General features: G+C 44.9%; 2 non-coding genes and 1 pseudogene across 2 annotated transcripts; all 3 read left to right on the top strand.

Annotated features, from left to right (window-relative positions):
- Positions 1-10,385: 10,385 nt before the first annotated feature.
- On the top strand, positions 10,386-10,459 carry TRNAI-GAU (transfer RNA isoleucine (anticodon GAU)). The gene has a single exon. It is a non-coding gene; the product is annotated as a tRNA-Ile (tRNA).
- A 4,008-nt stretch (positions 10,460-14,467) lies between these two features.
- LOC125552761 (uncharacterized) lies at positions 14,468-21,329 on the top strand (annotated as a pseudogene).
- A 1,322-nt stretch (positions 21,330-22,651) lies between these two features.
- On the top strand, positions 22,652-22,725 carry TRNAI-GAU (transfer RNA isoleucine (anticodon GAU)). Its single transcript has one exon. It is a non-coding gene; the product is annotated as a tRNA-Ile (tRNA).
- Positions 22,726-25,029: the final 2,304 nt, after the last annotated feature.

The following is a 25,029-nucleotide window of genomic DNA, read 5'->3' as shown; positions in this document are numbered from 1 at the left end:
CGTGAACTTGTTGGACACGAACGCGGTTGACATTGATCAAGCCCCTTTCGAACCTTTCGACTACAATGAACGGAGGGCGGCGTGGACAATCATGGTTGTGCGGATGACTTGGCGGAGATCGAAGCAGAAGCGTTTGAGAATTCACAAGCAAAAGCTGCGAAAAGCCAAAGATCGAAGAACTACACCATCTTGGAAGATCAAGCTTTGATCAAAGCATGGAGTGCGGTATCTCTTGATGCATGCACGGGTACTAATCAAACCGCCAAGGGATATTGGCAAGGATCGAAGATCAATACTTCCGCATTATGAAAAACTACCCCAACAAGACTCCACGCACATTTCGGTCGCTTCAAGGTCGTTGGGAGAACATCAAGCCTATGTGCAGCTTGCTTGGAGCAAGTACGCAAGGCACCTCCAAGTGGCACCATGGAGTTCGACTATGTGAGTTTGCTTTTCCTTTGTTCAAGTTGTGCATCATCATAATGTATCATGAAAAATGATTGCATCACCTTGTTCGCATTGTGTAGGACAAGATTGCTCAACAAAGATACAAGGACATGAAAGCTTCGGAAGGCAGATTCTTCAAATTAGAGCATTGTTGGGAGTTGCTCCAAAAGTGCGACAAGTGGAGGTTGATCGACAAAGAGTCCCCACCAAAGAGAGGCTCACTTACAAACATGGATGAAGATGAGGATGATGATGGCCCAAGAAATTTGAACAAGCCCAATGGCGACAAGAAGACTAGAGAGAAGATAAAGAGAGAGCAAGAAGCATCGAGCTTGAGGGACAAGATTGATGCCATGGTGCAATCAAACGAGGTAATGTTGTTGAAGTCGTTGGAGATCAAGAAAGAGTTGGCCGAAAAAAAGGCAAAAGAGAAGCAAGAAAAATGGCAAATGCTCAAGGAAGAGGGGCTGCGCAGAGCTGCCATTGAGGAGAGAAAAGTACGTGTCTCTGGAAACAAATCGCTGTCATTGTTGCTCGCCGAAGAGAACAAGATCATGTCAATGAACCGCAATGACATGGACGACGTCACCAAAACATGGCATGATATGGCAAGGAGAGAGATCTTGAAGAGGAGAATGGTCGCCTCGGCCGGTCCATCTGCCAGTTCCGGTGATGTTTTCTCTGCTCCATACGGTGGCAATGTGGATGATTTCGGTGCAGGAGTTGGAACAAGCGACGGAGGTGGCTACGGTGGCGCCGATGAACTTCAAGATGGACTCCATGGCGTCGAGTGAAGATCGACCCCCAAGATGATGCCGGACATGGGCGCATACCTTTGCATGCCCTCTTTTGCGTAATGAATTTCACTTTTATTCACGTGCAAAGTGTTTATGTCATTTGAATTTGAACTTGTTTGTGAAACCCTATAACAAATTTCAGATTTACAGTTTTTCTATTTGCGGGTCGTTGCGTTGTTGCCCGAGCAAAATCCGTATAGCCGACCCATAAAAAAACATATTCGCAAATATACTTTTTTACGGGTTCGTTTGAGGGGTCTGCATCTGTGCTAGCCCTCGCCGGTCCGCAAAAACGGTTTTGCGCGAACTGTAAACGCGTTTTGCGGGCCAGCATTTTGCGGGGTTTGCTAGAGTTGCTCTTAGCCAGGGGTGCTCGGATTGACCCCCATCTAGCGCTACCAAATGAGTAATTTATACTCCTTAGTGCGTGGCACGTAATGTCAGAAAAAAAAAGTGTGTGGCACGTAATGGCTTGCTCAAACGAAGTCTGCCTTGGAAGTCGTATGCTCCTCCCCTAAAATCTGCCTTGTTCGAACATACAAGTACTCTCTTCATCTCATAATATAAGATTGTTTTGCAAGCTGTTTATGTGTACTTCTATATCCTCAAGTCAACTTTCTCTTACAAGTGCAACTTGCAATTGGTAAACTCAGCCATGGCTCAGATCTTGACTTGTAAGCTGTAACCATGTGCATTTTGCGTCGATCGATAAGTAACCCGTCCATGTATTCATAGCTAGTCAGTTAACTATGATAGCAAATTACCTAGAGTTCCTAGACGCCTGGCTATAAATAGCATCGCACCCGCTTCTACATATCACCTGTGTTAGCTGTGTACAGTTGTACACACCTTCTCTTGCTCCATTTCCTCTCCCCTCTAGCCAATGGCTTCAGGTTCACCGACTCTCACGCTCAAGGCAGCCGTCGTCGCCGCCCTCCTCGCCACGCTGGTTCTGCCTTCCCTGGGGCGTTGCCGTCCGCCACTCGACCCGCCAGCACCGGCGCCGGCTCCTGTCCCAGCCCTGGCCCCGGCGAAAGCATCATGCGGTGAGTACTGTAGGAATTACTGCCCCATGAATTCGACGTGCCAGACCACCGTCGGCCTTCAGTGCGCCCCCCTATGCAGAGGGGATGGGCAGGTGGGATGCAACGGCTGCTGGAGCATGGGCATGAACGACTGCCTCAACGCCTGCGTCAAGGACTGCGAGGCCAAGTGCGCCAGCGGGTAACACTGTCCAAGCGTTCAAAGTCATGTACTGAGTGCTGGTCCTCGATCGATCAGCAAACCGTGGAGTTGCTAGCCTTGTTCAGGAAAGCAATAAGCTTGTTGTTTGAGTATGTTCAATCCTAGTGGGTCGCCCGTGTATGTATACATAGCCCGGCCACATGTATGTGTGAGTTTGAGAAGGGAGTCAATAAAGAAGATCAGGCCCTCTTCGATTCGTAGGTAGGATTCTCAAAACGCAAAAATACGAAAAAAAAGATACATGATTGGAGTGACATGTTCACTTGAATCCTATATTATTAGTATAGAGTGTTTGCTACCAGAGAAAAAACAAATGAATTATAAAAAGTCTGATGAAATGTACTCCCTGTTCCTAAATACAAGTCCTTTTAGAGATTCCACTTATAGATTACATACGGAGCAAAATAAGTGAACCTATACTCTAAAAGGCGTCTATATTCACATCCGAGTGTATTCTCTATAGTGGAATCTCTAAAAAAGACTTATATTTAGGAATGGAGGAAGTGCTACACATGATATATATTTTTTTTGGAAAAATTCCTACACGGTTCAATCCAATGAATTAAACGACCGACGTAGAATTTTTTTTTTCCCTAAGGATTCTAATCCTACCAAGCTCCTATATAATCCCTTTGAATAAAAGGAGCCCTTAGATGACACGAGACATTCCTTTAGCTAAGAGTTTTCTTTATATGACTAATCATTGATAGCACGCGATGCCGCGCCCTATCTGTTTATACAATACAATTATGTGAAATTTATTAAATAAATGGTTAGACAAAACATATTGAATTCACATAAACATAATCACACATTATTCAGTGATCAAGGTAAATCTCGAGGTTCATAGATACAAATTGGCTTGGTATGACAACATACACACCAGTGTTTATAGTAATTATAACTAATCAGTTCTGCCAAGAGATAAACAACAGAAAAATAAACATGTAGCAGGAGACACAAATTGCATTGTACATTGTATACATGGTGCATTAATGAAATCTTCACATGCCTCTACTGCTCTACCCAAAGCTTCGGCATGTTCAGCAACAAAGAAGAATTAGGTGAACGCCATTTCTTGTGGAGTGCATCACATTCATGGGAGAAGAGTGCTAACAAGGATTATTAGTTAGGAAATACAATAAAAAATAACTACATATTACCATACGAGGAGGTGTGGGGATATGCAGTAATCAGATATTTCATTTTTATTTGATTATTTTGTACAAGAGCAACCTAGCTGAAAGCTATATGTAAGGGAGTGTCACACCGGCAGTTTCATTTGATACATAAAGTGCATTTCCAAAATAAACTAGCATGGAAAAGGGCGTCACTAGACTTGCACGGAATAAGTAAGGTCCAAACTGGATTGTGAATCAATCAGCAATCACCTGCGGCGCAGACCGTGGCCGCACCTGTCTATTTTTACTATAGAATGATCGTTATTTCTATAAATATATGAAGATATGAGACATGTGATTATTTTTTTAAAAATTCCCAACATTGTTTGGCAATCAAATATGAAAATTTTAATTGGTTAATCAAATAGTGGAATTTTAATCCGCTCAGGTTCAATGCAAATTATCTTGATGCTGCCTTTTCTGTTTGGCAGCAATGGCGATGAGCTACAAGGATAACAAGCAGAAACCAGAGAATAATTTGCCTGAAGAACACACAGATAGCAAGCCAATACATGCTATATATTCTAATAGGTAGTGTTGAGGATGTGGGATTGGAGGTTCTTCATATGTTGTTAATATTAGCTCGTTCATCACATTCTTGCAAATTTGCATGCACATGAATGACAAAATGTGTTTGACTACCAGAACCTATGTCTTCAAACAGCAGTATAAACCAACATAGCCCATGAATAAGACTCTATGCTCTAACTGAAACCGGCTAAACGCCAGACACGATATCTATCACTGACCTACCAAGTAATCAAAGAGCAGGTGACCTGCACCATAATCCTATTAATTATGTTCCACTTGTGAAACACAGCAGACAATTCACCGAACACCTAGAGTGCATCCTCTTAGTACTAAGTTGCACCAATGGCCAAGAGATCACCGAGAACAGAGCACGCACATGTAAGTGACAGGGACAAACACGGAATATAACGGGGAGGAAAAGAGACGAGACCTTCTTCTTGGGGACGGCCATGAGTCCCATAGCAGGGGCGATGGCGGCGCCAAGGCAGGGGAGCACATGGGCTGAGCCTCGGAGAGAGCAGAGGGGGAAGGGTTGGCGTGAGGGTGATTCCAGAAGGCAGGCGAGGCAACGCCGCCAATGATGCCGCTCGCTGGAGCCAACCCGCCGCCGCCGCAGCCGCCATGGATCGGCTTCGGGGTTCGTGAGGTTAGAGCATCTCTAGCCGTGCCCCCGGAAAGACCTCCCCACGCGTTTTTTTCGTGCTGGCGCTTAAAAATCGGCCCAGTCGCGCCCTTAGGAGCCCGAATTTAGCGTCGGCGGACCTAGGCTGAATCCGGCGTGCTGGAGGACGCTCGGGGACGCCGGGGCAAGCGGTTTTGGCGCGAAAGAGCCGCGGGCCCGCCGCGTCAGCGACACCGCGCGTCTTCTTCCCCGAACGCCTCGGTTTCCCGCAGGGAATCAATGGCAAGGCTGCCGCCGGTCAGCCTTACCAGTGATTCCTCACGGACGGCGCGTTCACGGGGCGGCGCGCCGACGCCTCCCCTCCCACGCACGCGTACACACGGGGCGGCGCCGCTATATAAGCCGGTGGCCTCCCTCGCCTCTGGCTACACCAGCCACACCAGCCCTAACCCGCCCTCTACCTCTCCCGAGCGCCGCCGCCGAGCCCTCCCTCTCCCGATGGCCGAGCGATTCCTCGGCGATGAGGCCGCGGCCAACGGCTTCGGCCGCCGATCGCTTCGCGAACAGGAGTCTTGGCTCCTGTTCCAGACAAACATCCCGGCGCCGCCGGACATGCGCGCCGGGACAACGGGGTGGAGACTCAGCAACGGGGGAGTGCCCATTCCCCCATTGCCCGACGCCGTGGCGAAACCGAGCTACTTCACCGACGAGGTCGACGTCGTGCGCGCCTCCCTCACCGCCGCCCAGCTCGTCCTCCCCGAGTACGCCGCCGACAACACAGCGGCGTGGACGGCGTACTTCCAGCGCCGGCAGCAGCAGAGGCTGGCGTCCACCAACGGCGCGCCGATGGTGGCCGGACCGAAGAACAGCGACGGACGCCGCCTGTGGTGGGGTGTCCCCGGCCGGACCCTCGAGGGCGTTCTGACGTACCTCGAGGGCGGCAACGACCCGCCGTTGGCATACCCCCTGGCGAGGGCGGCTGACACAGCCACGGCTCACCGCCGACGCGACGGGCAATGGTTGCCCAGGAGGTTCGGCGCCTCCTCTTCTTCCTCCTCCTCCTGCTCTTCCTCACACTCGTCCGGCGCTCCGGCGCTGCTCAGTGTCAAGGCCGAGCCCGCGGCGGAGACGCCGTTCGGCCGGCGCACTCGCAGCGCCGGCATCGTCATCAATGAGGGCGGCCGGCGCGCCCCCTCGTCGGCTCCTCCGCGCTTCGTCAAGCCCAAGACGGAGTCGGGCCTGGTGCCGGTGAAGACAGAGCCGGGCCTCCCCGAGGTGAAGACGGAGCACGGCGCCGACGTCGAGCTCTACGACGACGCGGCCCTAGAATGGGCGCGTGCGGACTCCCTAAAGATGGCGAGGGAGCGCCAGTGCGTCGCCCTGCGGCGATTCACGCAGCGCCGCCGGGGCCGCGGCGAGGGAGGAATCGTCGTCATTGAGGACAGCGACGACGACGACGCGCCGCCGCCACCAGCCCGCATAGGCGACGCCGGTCAGGGGTCCACCAGGGACGGCCGCGTCAAGGAGGAGGAGCCGGACGACGACGACGACTACTCGGCTTTTAGCCAGTTCTTTTTTAATTATATATGTAATAAAAACCCGCTTTTTAAATGTAATATATGCCGAACTTCGCCGAACTTTGAACTTTGCAACATATTTAATTTTTTTTTGACCGCGCCTGGGGACGGCCCTGGGACCGGCGGCTGGGGACCAACTCGGCCCCAGCCCGAGTTTTTGCGCCGGCTCACCCCCAGGGGGTGATTTTAGGCGCCCCCTGGGGGGCCAACGGCTGGAGATGCTATTAGGACTTTTTTTTAAATGGTGGGGTTAGAGCAACTCTAGCAGACCCTGCATCCCGCCGGCCCACAAAACGCGTTTGCAGTTCGCGCAAAACCGCTTTTATGAGACGACGCGGACGGCCGCAGATGCAGACCCCGCATAACGGACCCGTAAAAAGGATATTCACGGAACATGTTTTTTTACGGGTCGGTTTTGCGGGATCTGATCTGGCGCAGCTCGTCCCGACCAGAAAAATCTAAATTTGCACCTTAATTTGATCCAACATAATGTATTTCTTTACTTTTTCAATAATATTGGATAGATAAGACATCACCAAATGTTTGCTGGAATAGCAAGACCAAAGAAAACAAGAACTACAAGTATGTATTTTAGAATATTTCCAACTTTCATAATTGTTCCCACTAGTTGGACTAATATCTTCTCCATGCATTCATTGTTGATCTGCAGATTCTTGATTTTGCATTCTTCTTTCTTCATCCTTGGTTCAAAAAAAGTAGACGTCGCTTCCCCTCTAGTTTCCCATGCAGCCGCATCATTGCCTTCGATTCTTCTAAGGAGTGCGTCAACATCTATTATGTTTCTTTCTATCAACAAATCAATGTATTCGCCTTCCCAAAACCAAAATGAGCATCCATCTTCCTACACACATGAGTGAGCATGTTCAAAATGAGCTATCGCAATTGAACCAAATAATGAGCTATCAAAATGCGCTACCACAAGTGCACGTACCCCGTCGTTTTCGCATTTGAAGAACACCCATCCGGGGTGCTTCGGCGTGCCCGAAGTGAGCCGCAACACTTTCCGCGTGCAGTCGTCGCACTCTATGAGCGGCATCGGCAAGCCACAAAGACGTTGCGCGAGCGCCGAGCCCGGTGGACGGCCGGATGAATCCATGCCCGCAAACCTTCCACGGCGGCGGGCGGACGAAGCAGTACCTGCATGCGGCGATGCGCCTTTGCCTGGGCTGCGGGAGAGGCTCCCCGACCACTGCATCGCTTGGGGCAACAACCGGCGGCCGGAAAAGCCAAATCCAACGGCTCGCGATGAAGTGCCGCAGATCTGCAAAATCCGGCGGCCCGCCGACGCAAGGGGGAAGGGAGGGGAGGCCTAGTGCCCGTGGCGGCCTTTCGGCGTGCTCCTGCCGGCTGCTTTCGTCGGAATCTTGGGCGGCGGCCGGCGGCGGCGCGAGGGAGGAGAGGAGGGGTGGTTGGTGGAAGAAAGCGCGGGATGAAATGCCCTCCCCCCCCCCCACCAACCGCTTCTGCTTATATGCAGGGCACCGCAGCCGCGAGGGGGAAACCCGCGTTTTCCCGAGTTGGGCTCGGGATTTTGTCGCGCCCCCTAAAATTTTTTGCGGGCCAGGGCGAGATGCGGGGTCTGATTGGGCTGGTTTTTCCGCCCCAACCCGCATTTTGGCAGTTATTTTACGAGTCGGGACGGGATGCGGGGTCTGCTAGAGTTGCTCTTAGGACTTGGGAATGAGGTTTCGGCGAGGTCGTGAGGAGAGTGGGAGACGCGCCGATCCGACCGTCCAGTTTTATCCGGCGGATCAGATCATCAGATGGTTAGCGACAAAAATCCTATATACCTAAGAAGTTCACCCCACTACCTTATTTATCTAGACATGCAAGCTGTCCACATCAGCACTTGGCCATGTCATCAATTCTTCATCATAGCAATGCGTCCGCATACAGCCATGAGACATTCATTCTTTGGCCCGCCATATCCTCCATGCAAAAAAAAAACGGATTACAGTCTTATATACTGTGCACCGAAGCCCGATCGTCTAAAACAAAAAGAAGCCCAAACGTTTAGTTGTCTCTTCATGTCTTGTGGCGGAAGGTGAAACTTCAGGGAGCAACAACCTATCCAACTCAGCAAACCACCACATAAGCAAATTAAACTTTTTTTCCTAGATTACATATATGATATTTCAGCTTCTTTCCCTAAGAAATAATGGTCTCCACGACACCCTTTGGTATCCTCCAAGTTATTTTCTCCACCACACGGTTGATCTCCTCTGTTATTAACCTCTCTTCCGGGCTCATCGGTTCCACTCACGCCATGAGATCGAAACGCATGCCATGGTTGGGTAAGAAGTTCGTGGCTGCCGGATTTCTGTGTTGCTGCCAACCTGAATCCCTATTTTGCCACCACCGTCGGCTCTGCTGCCCAAATCCCGCGCCCAGGCGTCGAACCAGACACCCATTGAACTAGATGTGCTGCCGCCGGGCGCCGACGTCCTCCTTGAATGTCACGTGGATAAGAGGTTGGGACTCTCCTCCCTCTCAGTCCCGAGTCAGCTTGGTTGGATGTTCTGATATTTGCTCAACTACAGACCTGCATATCTCTCTCTCATGTTTGATTAGTACAAATTTTATCTGTATTCAATTTGAACTATTATGATTGTTTTGTAGGACCAGAGGATCAGAGTAGTCCAGTTCATTTTCAGGTACGTTGTTTTTTTCTGGCAGTATTATAACATGCCATGCTCCAACCACGAGTTCCTACATCCCAGACCTTAAAAATCTTCTGAACATGTATGTGTGCGGCATAACTGCAGATCTTCATAACACCTTATTTCAAGTCTGTAAGGCTAATCGAGCCCATAATAGTAGAATGTGGACAACAATTTTAAGCAGATCGGATTGTCTTCGTCCTTGATGCAGCCACCCATTGGAGGCACTGCAGTGGACTGGTGACGCAATACTTTGCAATCCAGGACACTGTTCGAGTTTGTTGCCAGCCGAACTCAGGCAGGTAATCCCAAACATTAACTAACATGCTTTGTTCTTTGCTCTACTATGCCTTCTGTGTAGCGTTTGAGGTCCTTCTCTTATCATAAGCAGAGGTGATGTGTTCTCTTTTAATCTTCTACGTTCTGTTAGCATCAGGATACATATATTCTTTATATTTTAATGTCATTCTATTTTCATGTATTGTATTAATTTTCATTCCCTTTTCAGTTACTATCGGGACAATTTCCTCCCAATATTGCATTGAAGTTTCAAGTTGAGATGGAGGGCTAACTCTCTGTCCACTGAACTGTTAGATTGCCTCACTATTTTATTTCCTGTTGAAACTGACCTTTCTTGCAAATTGCTCTAATATTGTTAATTTCTTGCTAATTGTTGTCTAATATTTCCTTCACTAAATGTAGTACAGGTTTAATTACCTGGCTGTAATAATGTCACAACCAGAATTGGTATGCCTACGTTCTTGACATCATGCACCTCTTCTCACACGTTGTTTCCTTTCCAGTTTTCAATTGCCAACACTGTGCTATGGTCATCGACTGAAGATAAGAAGTGAGTATAATGTAGGTGACTAAGAAGCATTATCACCTCCCAAGGCAATCATCGATGCCTATTTGATTTGTTCTATTTTTATTTGCTCCTTTTGTGAGATGTTTTGGATGAACAGATGATTTCATGCTCACTATATTTAGTCACTGGACAATTGAAAGAGTAGTAATGTTGATATTTCTTAAAGCAAAATGGAAAATATTTGTATTGTGTATTGCTCGGTGTCATGAAATGGGTTTAATTTAGCCGAGAGACAACACAATTAACAATTATATTCAAATTATCTTTTCATTTGTCCATTTTCCAATTTTTTAATTGCTACAATTCCCGCAACAACGCGCGGGGTGTCATCTAGTTTTGTTAATTATTAGGAGTATTATAAATAAGGTTCGTCATCATTTTCTCTAAACCTTTGATTATTAATTTTTATTTGCTCAAGAACACGCTTATGTGTTGAGGTCCCGTAGCTCAGTTGGTTAGAGTTTCCGTCCGATGTACGGAAGGTCATGGGTTCAAGCCCCATCGGGACCAATTTTTTGTTTTGGTTTCGAATTTAATTACAATTAGTTTTTGAAGTATTCTTACATCATTTTTTGGGGGGCACTTTTTTTTGTGTCGGCTGAAAATAAGTTTTGAATTTTTCATGAAAGACATCGGAACTAAAATAAATAAATCATGAAGTTTCCGTCTGATACACGGAAGGTCATGGGTTCAAGCCCCATCGGGACCAGTTTTTTATTATATTCTTCATAATTATTTAGGGGCACAAATATACTTTTGGAAACGTTAAAAATCATGAAGTTTAGTTTGCAAGCACAATATTTTTTTCAGTATTCTTCATAATTTTTTAGGGGGACAATGTATTTTTGAAAATGATGACAAACATGAAGTTTTTCATGGCCGATTTATATTGGCGCGATGATGTCAAATTTAGTTTGCAAGCATGACAATTTTCTGGCCAATCTTATGCCAACCTCCTCACTGTAAGTCGCAACGAAATATTCTTCAAACCCTCTAAGTGAGCTCTAGTTTTACGCTGCAATTTTTGTAGTTTGATGAACTTCGAATTGAGAAAATGGGTCAATGTTAAAAAAAATTGCGACAATTTTCTGGCCAATCTTCTACTAACCTCCTCACTGTAAGTCGCAACGAAATATTCTTCAAACCCTCTAAATGAGCTCCAGATTTACGTTGCAATTTCTGTAGTTTGATGAACTTCGAATTGAGAAAATGGGTCAATGTTAATTTTTTTGCACTGAAATGTGTCAATCTAATAATGATCACATATTACCATTTTCCTTTTTTTTCATATCTCTCCATTGCTGGATTTCTGGCGCAATGCATGAGGTATCTTCTAGTATCATCAGATGGTTAGTGACAAAAAAAGTTATTTTAATTTAAAGTTCGCCATCATTTTCTTTAAAACTTTGGTTTTAATTTATATTAATTTGATAATACGACTATGTGTCGAGGTCCCATAGCCTAGCTTGTTAGAGTATCGTGTTCAAAAAAAAGTTGGTTAGAGTATCCGTTTGATATGTGGAAGGTCACGGGTTCAATCCCCATCGTACCAATTTTTTGTTTTAAATTTAATTGAGATTAAAGCCCATTGGGACCCTTTTTTAATTTTAATTTAATTTTGATTAATTTTTTTTAGATACTCAAGTCTATGTGAGACCATAATATTTTTACTCTACATGGTAAAAATAAGTTTTATGATTTTTCACGATAGAAAAAATGATGTGAAAAACCATAGAAAAACACGGTATATTGTTAGATTTACTAAGCTCGTAGACTACAACATTTTGATGACGACTAATTTGTTGTCTTGATAGAGATCCGATGGTGCGCTTTAAAGTAGAGCTTGCACTATTTCTCTCGTGATTCTCTCCTCTGCTAGCAGTGGGGAATGGCAAGTGTGTTATGCACTTTTTCGATTTTTGTGAATCTAACTCAATCCCCATAGGGATAGTTGATTTATTTTAAAATTTATTGCGATCAAAGCCCATGGGGACACATTTTTATTTTAATTTAATTGTGATTAATGTTTTTTAGTTTTTTCAAGTCTCTGTGAGACCATAATATTTTTACTCTACAGGCCAAATATAGTTTTTTTTACACGATACCAAAAATGATGTAAAAATCCATGGGAAAACACATATTTTTTAGATTCAAGCTCATGGATTACAACATATTCATGATGACTAATTTTTTATCTTGATAGAGATCCGATGATTCGCTTTAAAGTAGAGTTTGCATTATTTCTCTCATGATTCTCTCCTCTGCTAACAGTGGTGATTGGGAAGTGTGTTATACACATTTTAGATTCTCATGAATCTAACTCAATCCCCATCGGGACCAATTTTTTTGTTTTAAATTTAATTCAGATTAAAGCCCACCTGGACCTAGATTTTTATTTTTGTTTAATTGCGATTAATGTTTTCAGATTCTCAAGTCTCTACGAGACCATAACATTTTCACTCTACAGGCTAAAAGTAGTTTTTTTTCACGATAGCAAAAATGATGTAAGAAACATGGAAAACACAATATTTTTAGATTTATGCTCATTTGTTATCTTAACAGAGATCTGATGGTGCGCTTTAAAGTAGAGTTTGCTTATTTCTCTCGTGATTTTCTCCTCCGCTAACAGTGGTGATTTGCAAGGACTTGCAAGTGTGTTATACACATTTTAGATTCTCGTGACTCTAACTCATTCCCCATCGGGACCAAGTTTTTATTTTTTAATTTAGTTGTGATTAAAGCCCATCGGGACCCATTTTTTATTTTAGTTTAATTGTGATTAATGTTTTTTAGATTCTCAAGCCTCTGTGACCATAATACTTTTACTCTGCAGGCCAAAATAAGGTTTTTGATTTATTTTTTCCAACAGCAAAAATGATGTAAAAACATGGGAAAACACGATGTATTTTTAGATTTAAGCTCATGGATTATAACATATTGATGCCAACTAATTTGTTATCTTGATAGAGATTCGATGTGCACTTTAAAGTAGAATTTGCATCATTTCTCTCGTGATTCTGTCCTCCGCTGACGGTGGTGATTGGCAAGTGTGTTATACACATTTTAGATTCTCGTGAATCTTTTTTTAGGATAAAATCAAGTTTTATTCAGCAAAGACCACATAAAGTGGGATACATCTTTGGTCATGGGGTTGGCCTAGCCAAATGTGTCGTCCCGGACCTAAAGAAAATGTATACTTGGCTAATCTATGTGCCTCAACATTAACGGCACGACCTTCAAATGTAAAACTACAACTCAAAGTAAAAGCTATACTATGAATCTCCGAGATGATTGCACCATTGGTTCCACCGTTTCTGTTGTTGATAGCTCCGTATGCTCCCTTAGAGCCTGATGCAACAACAAGGCTTTGGATGTTGAGATCCTGTGCCAATGCTAGCGCCTCCTTGCAGGCTATTGTTTCCAGAATTTCAGGGTCGTCAACTCCTGCAATCACGAGGGCTGAGTTTCCCAGATAAGCGCCCGTTTCATCACAGCAAACAGCTGCCACTGCGCTTCCTAGTCCCTTACGACAAGCAGCATCGACATGAATCTTTGCATGGCCCGCTGGTGGTGCTTTTGGGCGTCGAGTATTTGCATTGGCCAAATGAGCAGCTTGCTGAGTCTGGTTAAGAGTAGGTGCAGCCAGCAGGTTCAGATCTTGAAGATACCTGTTGATGAAACCGCATTCCAAGAGGGAATGTCTCCATGAATCTGGGGCGCCGCAAATGCCGCATGCGCTGGAGTCTGACATGTGTCGGTGCGCCCTAACGTCATTAGTTGGTATAGAGTGTTTAGATAACCTCCAAAGGAACATGCGAACCTTCCCCGATACTTCTGTTTTTCATAGCCTTTTTCATTGCAATTCTTCTGTCGCCGTGTTGGAGGGCCGAACCCTGTTTTCCAACCACGCTTCGTGCCTCTGTCTTGTACTCACTAGCATGGAGTGAATTGCAAGAAACATCGACACTTCAGGTAAGGTTTGCAGAAACCATACATTTACGGAATTGTGCCAAAAAGCACTACTTTTTTTCATAATTTTTTGCAAAAAACACTAGTCACTGGCTTAGGCCGTTTTGAGCACGATTATGACAGGTGGGTCCCGTCAGAAGGAGTGACGTGGCAAAAAAATAGTCAATTACATCCCGCTACAGTTTTATTTTGCAAAAGGACCCCTGAAGAAAAAGCAATCGGGTCCTCCAGTTCGGTGGTGGACGCCGGCGACGGGGCACAGGGAGGTCCGCGTGGTCTCGGACGGGCAAGAGGGCCTGGATCCAGCGGCGGTGTCGGTTAGGACGGCGAGGCAATGGAGCTCCAGCGGCGGCTTGAGCATCAGCGGCCATGGATGAGCTCAGGCTGATCCAGCTTGGGCATCGAGCAACCATGATTGAGCTCCGGTGCCGTCGGCTTGAGCATCAGGCACGCATCAGAGAGAGACGGGAGAGATTGGGGAAGGCACCGACCTCAGAGAGAGATGGGAGAGATAGGGGGCGCCGACAGCGGAGCTCACGGTCGAGGGACATGGACCACACCTCCATGCCCACCGTCAGTGGATTTGCCTCGTTGATGCGCAGCTCCGGCCAGAGCTCATCCATGGCCGCCGTTGTCGCGCCTCCTCTTCACGCCTACGCGGCCGCCGTCGCGCGTCCTCTTCTCCTTGCCGGAGCCGATGCAGGTGAGCAACAAGGGGAGGCCGAGGCCGGGGAGTGGGAGGAAGGTGGGGGCGGGGGAATAGAGGAGGAGAAGGAGGAGGAGGGGCGTCGCGGAGCCGTCGTCCATGCCGAGCTCGCCGGCCGGGAGCTCGTGCGCACGGCTGAGGAGATGACCTTATCCTCTTTTTTTTATTTGAAAGATGACCTTATCCTCTCAGGCTCTTTTTCAAATCAGTCCCTGTTATTCTGTCTTTTTGCGAACCGTTATGTTGTGCCACCTCACCCCTTCTGGCAGGACCCACCTGTCATAATCGTGCTCAAAATGGCCTAAGCCAACGACTAGTGTTTTTTGCAAAAAAATTATGAAAATAAACAGTGCTTTTTGGCACAATTCCGTAAATGTGTGGTTCCTGCAAACCTAGCCTGAAGTGTCGATATTTTTTGCAATTCACTCCACTAGCATGCGATAAACTGATTTGACGGAAAAGATGCCATTCTTCTCCTGGCTCTAGCTCCAAAAATCATCAACATTCATTGTGCACAAAGGGATACCCAAGATGACTTTAGCATCCATGTCCAGAAAGGTTGCTTGAACCCTCTCTCTGTCCCATGTAGCCGAGGTCATATCAATCAACTCTGAAACATAATTCAGTGGGTCATTAAGCAAACAGCCATAAGGCCTCATCATCTCTGGTCGGGGCAACCAGTTGTCTTCCCATATTCTTGTGCTCGCTCCATTACCAATGCGACGGATCAAACCCTGTTGCAGGATGTCTCTACCTTCGAATATTGCTCTCCACACTTGGCTCGGGGTGCTGCCGAGGTGAGCATTTAAAATGGTTCCATTGGGATAGTAAATACCTTTGAGCAAGCAAGCGCACATGCTGTCAGGGTTCTGCAAGATGTGCCAAGCCTGTCTGGCAAGCATTGAGAGGTTAAAGAGCTTGAAATCTTTGAAGCCCAGACCCCCCCCCCCATTCCTTTTGGCTGAGTCATCTCCTTCCAAGAGACCCAATGAGATTTCATCTTTCCTTCTTTACTACCCCACAAGAACTTCCTAATAAGCTTGTTGAGATGTTCACACAAGCCTCGAGGAAGCTTAAAACATGACATTGAGTAGACTGGCACCGCCTGAGCTACTGATTTGACAAGTACCTCTTTACCTGCTCTCGACATGGTGGTCTCAATCCAGCCTTGGACTTTGCTCCACAGTCTATCTTTAAGATTCTTGAAGGAACCATTCTTGCTGTTACCTATATCAGACGGCATTCCAAGGTACTTTTCATTAAGGGTTTTGTTGGGTACATTTAACAGGATCTTTATTTCGTTCCGAATACTCTCCGGAACCCCCTTGCTGAAATAAATTGGTGACTTCATATTGTTTATTCTCTGCCCCGAAGCTTGGCAATAATATTCCAGAACTTGGTTCACCTCAGTAGCACCCGCACTATTTGCCTTGAAAAACAGCAGGCTGTCATCAACGAATAAGAGATGGTTAACTGGTGGAGCCAACGGTGCCACCTGTAACCCCTCCAAGTTGGATGACTCACTTCTCAATTTTAACAGGCACGACAGGCCCTCTGCTGTTATCAAGAACAAGTACGGGGATATTGGGTCCCCCTATCTGATTCCTCTGGATGGTTTAAAACCTTCAAGCTTCTTCCCATTAAACAACACAGAAAAATTAACTGTGGTAACAAGGCTCATGACAATACTTACCCAGTTTCCGGTGAAACCCAACTTTAGCATAATAGCCTTGAGGTAGTCCCACTCAACTCTATCGTAAGCCTTCATCATGTCTAGCTTTAAGGCGCAGGATTGGTGTTTCTTTGCTTTGTTCCTTTTCATAAAATGTAGACATTCATAGGCCATGATAATATTGTCAGTAATCAGCCTGCCGGGTACAAAGGCTGACTGTTCCTCTGAAATTATCTCTGAAGCAATCTTGTAAAGTACATTGCATAAGCTGATTGGCCGGAATTGGGACAAAAGTGTAGGATTTTTCACCTTTAGAATAAGAACCAAAGTAGTTTCGTTGATGCTCTCCGGTGACTCTTTCCCCTCAACAATTTTAAGGACTGCTTTGGTGACCTCATCTCCGCACACATCCCAGTGACGCTGAAAGAAGTGAGCTGGAAAGCCGTCGGGATCCGGTGCCTTTGTGGGGTACATTTGAAAAAGTGCGGTTTTGCTCCTGGGCACTGTATGGAGCGTTTAAACTATCGTTCATCGCTGTCGTAACCTTCCGAGGCACTGTGTCTAGAACCCTGTCCATGTCATGAACCCCTTGAGATGTATACAAGTCTTTGTAGAAGTCTGTGGTCATTGTTTCCATCTCATCCCGTGGTCAACTGCCCATCTAGCCGCTGGAGGGATTTCATCTGGTTCTTTCTCCTACGACGGCTGGCCCGTAGGTGAAAAAATAGGTATTTTTATCACCATGCATAAGCTATTCTATTCTGGCTCTCGAGCGCCACAATATCTCCTCCCGGTGAAAAAGTTCTACCAGGTTGTCCACAGTTTTTAATTCAGCCAATGAGGGACCCGATCTTCCTCGAGAGTCACACATCTCCTGTAGCTGAACCTGGAGCTGGCGAATCTGCATCCGAATATTGCCAAAGTGCACCCGATCCCAATGTGTCAGGTCGCCAACCAGGTTTCTGAGTTTGTCCCCCACCTGTGCTACCGAATCACTCGGGGTTTTTGTCCATCCGGCATGCACAACATCCACCAGCGCTGGGTCGCTCTCCCAGCACACTTCATATTTAAATCTTCAAGGGGGGGGGGGGGGGGGGGGCAGGCCATGTTTGCTACACTTCTATCAAGCCGCACTTTAGTAAAAGTTTCTCCAGAAACTTTTTTCTCAAAAGTCCAACTCCTTCCCCGAGATCCGTCAGGCCACACGTGTCCAGAATCTAATTCAATCCTCATGGGGCCATGTTTGCTACACTTCTATCAAGCCGCACTTTAGTAAAAGTTTCTCCAGAAACTTTTTTCTCAAAAGTCCAACTCCTTCCCCGAGATCCGTCAGGCCACACGTGTCCAGAATCTAATTCAATCCTCATGGGGACCAAGTTTTTTTAATTTAATTGCAATCAAAGCCCACTAGGACCCACTTTTTATTTTAATTTAATTGCAATTAATTTTTTTTTAGATTCTCAAGCCTATGTGAGACCATAATATTTTTACTTTACCGGCCAGAAATAAGTTTTTTGATATTTCACGATAGCAAAAATGCTGGATTTTTTTTGGGAAAACTCTATATAATTTTATATTTATGCTCATGGATTAGAACATATTGATGATGATCAATTTGTTATCTTGATAGAGATCTGATGGTGTACTTTAATTAATAAGACTCGTCTGAGCTTCGCTGCAGAAATCGGATCCGGTTGGGATCGTCTGTCCATGTGTAGGTCTAGCTCTTGCAAAAAATTCAAAAATATTACTAGATGGGATGATCAAGAAAATTCACAAGTTGGATTGGATGAGATTAAACTTGGTAATTTTGGGTTTTGTTTTTCAACATCTAGTTTTCGGACCATGGCCGATGTTGGAAATACATCCATATACTCTTTATTCTATTACCTTTGAATTTGATTCTAAAATTCTCTTTTGAAAATACACCCTTGTATTTAGTTTTCGTGGTGAAATCAAATAAATTATATAAATATATTTTTAACGGTTTAACTGGTTGCTCCCAAAAGTAATTATTGTTTCGAATTTTAGATAATTTGTAGCAGCAAGGAAATGGCTCATAACGAGATGGAGCTCTCAAAACATATCGTATATGTGGGGGGATTCTCAAGATTATAGCAGCTATAGAAAAAGAAATAACCCAATTTGAAGACATCTCCTCGGCAACCACATATGTGTTGAAGGATATAAATGTTGACTTTATAGGAACCCTGGAGAGGGACCGAAGATTATTCCATAGTTTAAGGGGCCTATTTGCTTTGGATGCAGTCTTACTTTGAGGCTTGCTCTGATTCACTCAAGCCATGTATCTTCTATATTTCTGTTTTTCCTGCAAAACACATCAGAAGGAGGCATTTGCTAAGGCGTTGGATTGCAGAATGTTACTCTAGGAATACATCTGGTAGAGTGACTGAGGAAAATGCGGAGAGCTTGTTTTCTGAGCTTGTCAATTTGAGCATAACCCAACAGCCAGAATCCAAGGCCCGATACCAAGTAAATGGTTTCTTCCATGAGTACATCTTCTCACAACCAATGGAAGATAACCTTGTCCTTGCACTGGAGGGGCACTGCAACCTCAACTCACAACATTCAGGACAACACCTCATCATAAGGAGTAGCTGGGCAGAGATGAGATTGTATTCAAGGGCATCGATTTCTCACGGATACGATCATTGACTGTGTTTGGTGATTGGAAATCATTCCTCATATCTGATAAGATGGGGCTGGTTCGGGTGTTGGATTTAGCCGACGCATTAGGTGTAAAAAGTGACGACCTTGATCATATCGGGAAACTACTACCTCGCCTTAAGTTCCTCTGCCTACGAGGATGTAAAGAGATTAGTCGGCTGCCAGAATCCTTGGATGGCCTTAGGCAGCTACATACTCTAGATGTCAGACACACCTCCATTGTCACACTGCCACTGGCTATCATCAAACTACAAAAGCTGCAATACATTCGTGCGGGCACCAACTGGTTGTGGAATGAAGACAATGAGACTGTTGTAAACCAGACATCATCACCATCACAGGAGGACATTTATGACACATCGATGATCCGAGCTGTAGGAGGTAATGTCAGGACATCAACACCATCTTGGATCTGCAGGCCACATAGTTTGGCATCTGGCTGGTTGTTGAAGTTCCAAAGATGCCTACTTAATAATGGCGGTGTGAAGGTTCCTGTCGGGATTGGAAAGCTTACGTTTTTACATACTCTTGGTAATGCTGAAGGAGCTCAAAACCCTTAACCAAATGCGCAAGCTTGGTGTATCCGGCATCAACCGGGGAAACTGGCATGACTTGTGTTTTGCCATCTTAGGCCATGCCCATTTGGAGTCCTTGTTAGTGCAACTCGATAAGGACAAAGAGGGTCATTTCGCCCGTTTCGGTGACATCTCCTCACCTCCCCAGACCCTCAAGAGCATTAAGTTTCATGGACATGTACTCACATTGCCAATCTGGATGAAGCAACTTGACAACCTCAAAAAGGGTAATCTTGAGATGACCATATTAATGCAAGAGGATGCAGACGCCCTTGAAGAGTTGCTATTCAAAGATGGCTTTCATTGTCTTTGTGTGAAACCGATTCAAGATGGGGCACTCCAGGTTGGTAAGCCGCACTCTATGTCGTGGTCTGGGAACGTCTTGTCGTCCCGGATCCTCTAGATTGATTGCACCTCCAGGTTACATGTTTCTCTTGGATATTACGAGTGAGCTTTATTGAGGTGCTGATGGTTCATTGCTCTCGTGGGTCGTCATTGATGGTTTCTGAGCTCAAGAATTTACTGCATCTGAAAGAAGTGTGGCTTAATGGTTCCTATGATGATGAACTCGAGCAAGATTTGCGGCAGCAAATTTCCAGCCATACCAATGAATCTGTCTTAAAGCTAGAGGAACAATGCTCCTCCTGATCATGGAACAATGCCATTCTTCCTTTGCCTTATTTACGATCCGACCAATCTCTCAAATCAAATGGCACGCTGAGATACAAGCCTCTTTCAAATTGTGTTTTGTGTTATTGCAATTTATTACTCCCTCCGTCCCATAAATGTAAGACGTTTTTGACACTTACATTATGGGACGGAGGGAGTACCATTTTGTAATCTAGTCAGATATTATCTGCTGTTCGAGAAGTTTATTTATGAGCAGGGTATTGTTGCCAATTTGCCAAGTAACGTTGCATAAATGTACATGAAGTTGAATGGTCAGTCTGACGATGAATGCTTGAAAATCAAATGTTTCCTCTCTTCTTTTTCAGTGCATGCATACAGCAAGTTTCTTGCTGGTGGGTTCTGTTGTTCAACTTCGTTGCAGGTTTTGCTGGAATAATCCAAATGTTTTAGTCCCTCCCACAGACTGCCATGCACTCTCAGATGTTCTTTTCTGTCTGTCAAACTGGTCATTCAGTTCGTACATCCCATTGTGTCCTTTCTTGCGTGAGCATCTCTTCTCCTACCAATCGCTACTCTTTGTAAACTGAGTAACGAAACAGGTAATTCTACTGGAAGTACACTAACTTGTTCCACGGTTTCACTTCAGTCCACAACCTTGCGACATGATATACACTAGTTCTCTCCAGGTGCGTCCACGCCAATGGCATCACCGTCGAAATATGGTGGCCAGCTCCGCGCTGGAACGGCCTGGACGCCTTGCCGGTCGCAGCACCCTTCAGCAAGCGTTAAGTGTTGTGGTGGACCTAGGTAGTTTGGTTCCGGCGAAGCTGGGTGTCGCGATCGGTTTTGGTGCTTGGCATATCTAGCTAGCAAGCCTCCTCGCGAAATCAATAATCAAGCTTCTTTTTCTTTTTCTTTTTGCGGTCATCGAAATCAATCAAGCTGTCTGCTTCATTAGGCTAGCCCCGTGAAAGTGTGCATTTTTTGCCGCCTATTGCCATATTCCCGCACGACCGATAAGATCGGAATGTATAATCGAGCTTGCTCCATAAAGCGCGTATCTCTATCTCACCGCAAGGTAGGTGCTACTCGGTGTGTACCTCACCAAGCTTGGCATCCGTCCACAGCTGCTGTACTACACCGTCGGCAGCTCCGGAAGGTTTCCAATATTTGTGATTTCAAATTTTCTTTAAGTTACAAGTTTCTAATAAATAGGAGGGAGCCACTTTCATCAAGATTTATTACGCAGTAGGACATACACAAACATGAAACGAAATCAAGTCAAACGCCTATGAAAGATGAATTATTACGGCTAGCGGCAGAATTGCGTTAATTAAGATCCGCCATCGTTTTCTCTAATCATTTGATTTCTTTTTATTAATTTTACACAAAGATGAATATTACTACGTTAGTAAAAGCACAAGAATTAGAAGCACTGACAAGGATATCTCAAGTTCCAAAACCGTACCTGCAACGGGCAATTACTGGAACAGGCTTCAGGGCTTTGGGCCCATTTCTCAAACCCTTCTTATATTTCTAGATCTGAAATGCACAAGATAGTATTAGGGCAGCAACGGCCATTGTCTACAAGGATAACAAGCCGGCAACAAGAACTATCTATCTGAAGAACACATAGATAGCAGGCCGAAATATGATATATCCTACTACGTAGCGTTGAGGATGCGGGAGTGTAGGCATGATATCCTACTAAGTAGCACCGATGATGCACGATTGTAGGTTCTTCATATGTTGTTGTTAATATTATTAATACTAATTCGTAAATCACATTCTGTCAAATTTGCATCTACATTAACCTATGTCTTCAAACAGCAACATTACCCTGAATAAGACACTGCTCTAACTGAGGCTGCCAAACACTATATCTATCACTTATACCTGCCAAGTAATAATCAACAAAACAGGCGATCTGCACCATAAGGCTGTCGACTATGTTGAAACATTTAGGAAGGTCGCGCTTTCCAGTTTCTACCGCACTAGGCAATTCGCCGAACACCTAGTGTGCATCCTCTTGGTACTACGTAACAGCAATGGCAAAGGGATCACCGAGAACAGAGCACGCACATGTAGGTGTCAGGGACAAAAAACGGAATATAACGGGAGGATAAGCGACGAGAGCTTCTTCTCTGTGGGTTGGGATGATGGTGAGTCCATAAGATAGGCGAGGCAACGCCGCCGCTGATGCCGCTCGCCGGAGCCAACCCGCCGCCGCATGGATCGCCATCGCCTTCGGGGTTCGTGGGGTTTCGGCGAGGCTGCGAGCAGAGTGGGAGACGGCCCGATCCGACCGTCCAGTTTTATCCAGCGGATCGGATCATCGGATGGTTAGCGACAGAAATTTTGTTCGTCATTAGGAGTATGATATAACTATACGGTTCGCCATCATTTTCTCTAAACCTTTGATTATTAATTTTTATTTGCTTAAGAATACGCTTACGTGTTGAGGTCCCGTAGCTCAGTTGGTTAGAGTTTCCGTCCGATGTACGGAAGGTCATGGGTTCAAGCCCCATCGGGACCAATTTTTTTTTTGGTTTCGAATTTAATTACGATTATTTTTCAAGTATTCTCACATCATTTTTTTCGGGGCATATACTATTTTTTTGTTGTGCCGGCTGAAAATAAGTTTTGATTTTTTCATGAAAGACATCAGAACTAAAATAAATAAATCTTCTAAGAACACCATATTTTTCTTTATGGTATATAAGCTCATGGCCACATGATTTTGATAACGCTAGTTTATAAATTTAATTACAATTATTTTTTTAGTATTCTCTGTAATTGTTTTAGGGCATATAATATTTTTGTTGTTGTGCCAGCTGAAAATAAGCTTGAATTTTTTGTGAAAGACACCAGAATAAAAAATAAATCTTGTAAAAATACAATCTTTCATTATAAGCCCATGGCTACACGATTTTGGTAACTCTAGTTCATTTTTTAATCTTCATAGACATCATATACTGAGCTTCAAAAGTGGAGTTTTATGTTATTTCTCTTGCTTTTTTAGGGATAAACCGAACTTTATTGCTCAACGGTATGGATTATAGGGATACAAATAGGGTTATGAGAAATAGCAAGCCACAAGTGACGACTCTAGATGAGCGAAAGATATCTAACAAGATTGTGGGCTTCATGATTTGAAGCACGCCTTCAAAGATTATGATGCAGCTGCCAAAAAGCATCTCCTAGCATTGATCTCTTTGATAATGGAGGCAAAGATACCGTCACTTCCTTCGTTGATGTCATGTACTAAAGATCTAGAGTCACACGCGATAAAAATCCTCGCTAGAAAAAGACTGATAACCCACAAGTATAGGGGATCACAACAGTTTTCGAGGGTAGAGTATTCGACCCAAATTTATTGATTCGACACAGGGGGAGCCAAAGAATATTCTCAACTATTAGCAGCTGAGTTGTCAATTCAACCATAGCTGGAAACTTAATATTTACAGCAAAATATTTAGTAGCAAAGTAATATGATAGTAGTGATAACGGCAGCAAAAGGTAACAGTAGTAAAAGTAATATTTTTGGTATTTTGTAGTGATGATAGCAATAGCAACAGAAAAGTAAATAAGCGAAGCACAATATATGAAAAGCTCGTAGGCAATGGATCAGTGATGGAGAATTATGCCGGATGTGGTTCATCATGTAATAGTCATAACCTAGGGTGACACAGAACTAGCTCCAGTTCATTGATATAATATAGGCATGTATTCTGAATATAGTCATACGTGCTTATGGAAAAGAACTTGCATGACATCTTTTGTCCTACCCTCCCGTGGCAGCGGGGTCCTTACGGAAACTAAGGGATATTAAGGCCTCCTTTTAATAGAGAACCGGAACAAAGCATTAACACATGGTGAATACATGAACTCCTCAAACTACGGTCATCACCGGTAAGTATCCCGATTATTGTCATTTCGGGGTTAACGGATCATAACACATAATAGGTGACTATAGACTTGCAAGATAGGATCAAGAACACTCATATATTGATGAAAACATAATAGATTCAGATCTAAAAACATGGCACTTGGTGAAAGTGCTAGTGATCGACTAGAGGGGGGGTGAATAGGCGATTTTTATGAAAGTCTTCAAAACATGGAAGTTTCGAAGACAAACGATAGAAATAAACCTATTACCATGCAGCGGAAGGTAGACTACACTAGGCAAACCATAGTCAAGTAGTCAATGGAGTGAAAGAACAATGACTAATAGCAGCTAGGCAGTAAAGATCATGTAGGAAGATATTGTGAAGCCAATCAGAACAAGCAGTCACTCAGTGAAGACAAAAGATAAAGCAATCATACAATGACTTCACAAGGACCAACAGTAAGTAAAGGGAAGGGAAGGATGAAACCAGTAACTCGTTGAAGACAATGATTTGTTGGACCAGTTCCAGTTGCTGTGACAACTGTACGTCTGGTTAGGGAGGCTGAGATTCAACTCAGAAGACCTCGTCTTCACCTTATTCCCCTTGAGCTAAGGACACCCAGTCCTTGCTCAATCACTCTGGTAAGTCTTCAAGGTAGACTTCCAAACCTTCACAGACTTCGTTCAACGGCGATCCATAATGACTCTTGGATGCTCAGAACGCGACGCCTAACCGGCTGGAGGATTCACAGTCCTCAAGTGTAATAAGTCTTCAGATCACACAGACAGGAAGACTTAAGTGATGCCTAACACTCTTTGGCTCTGGGTGTTTAGGGATTTATCCTCGCAAGGAATTCTCTCTCAAAGGCTTCGAGGTGGGTTGCTCTCAAACGACAAAAGTCGTGCACTAACTCTGAGCAGCCAACCGTTTATGGTTGTAGGGGGTGGGCT

The sequence above is a fragment of the Triticum urartu genome, chromosome 4A (genome assembly GCF_056163025.1).
Source record: "Triticum urartu cultivar PI428250 chromosome 4A, HENAU_Tu73, whole genome shotgun sequence".
Classification (NCBI taxonomy): domain Eukaryota; kingdom Viridiplantae; phylum Streptophyta; class Magnoliopsida; order Poales; family Poaceae; genus Triticum; species Triticum urartu.
Note: the sequence above shows the minus strand (reverse complement) of the source record. Positions and strands in the feature narration are given on the sequence as shown.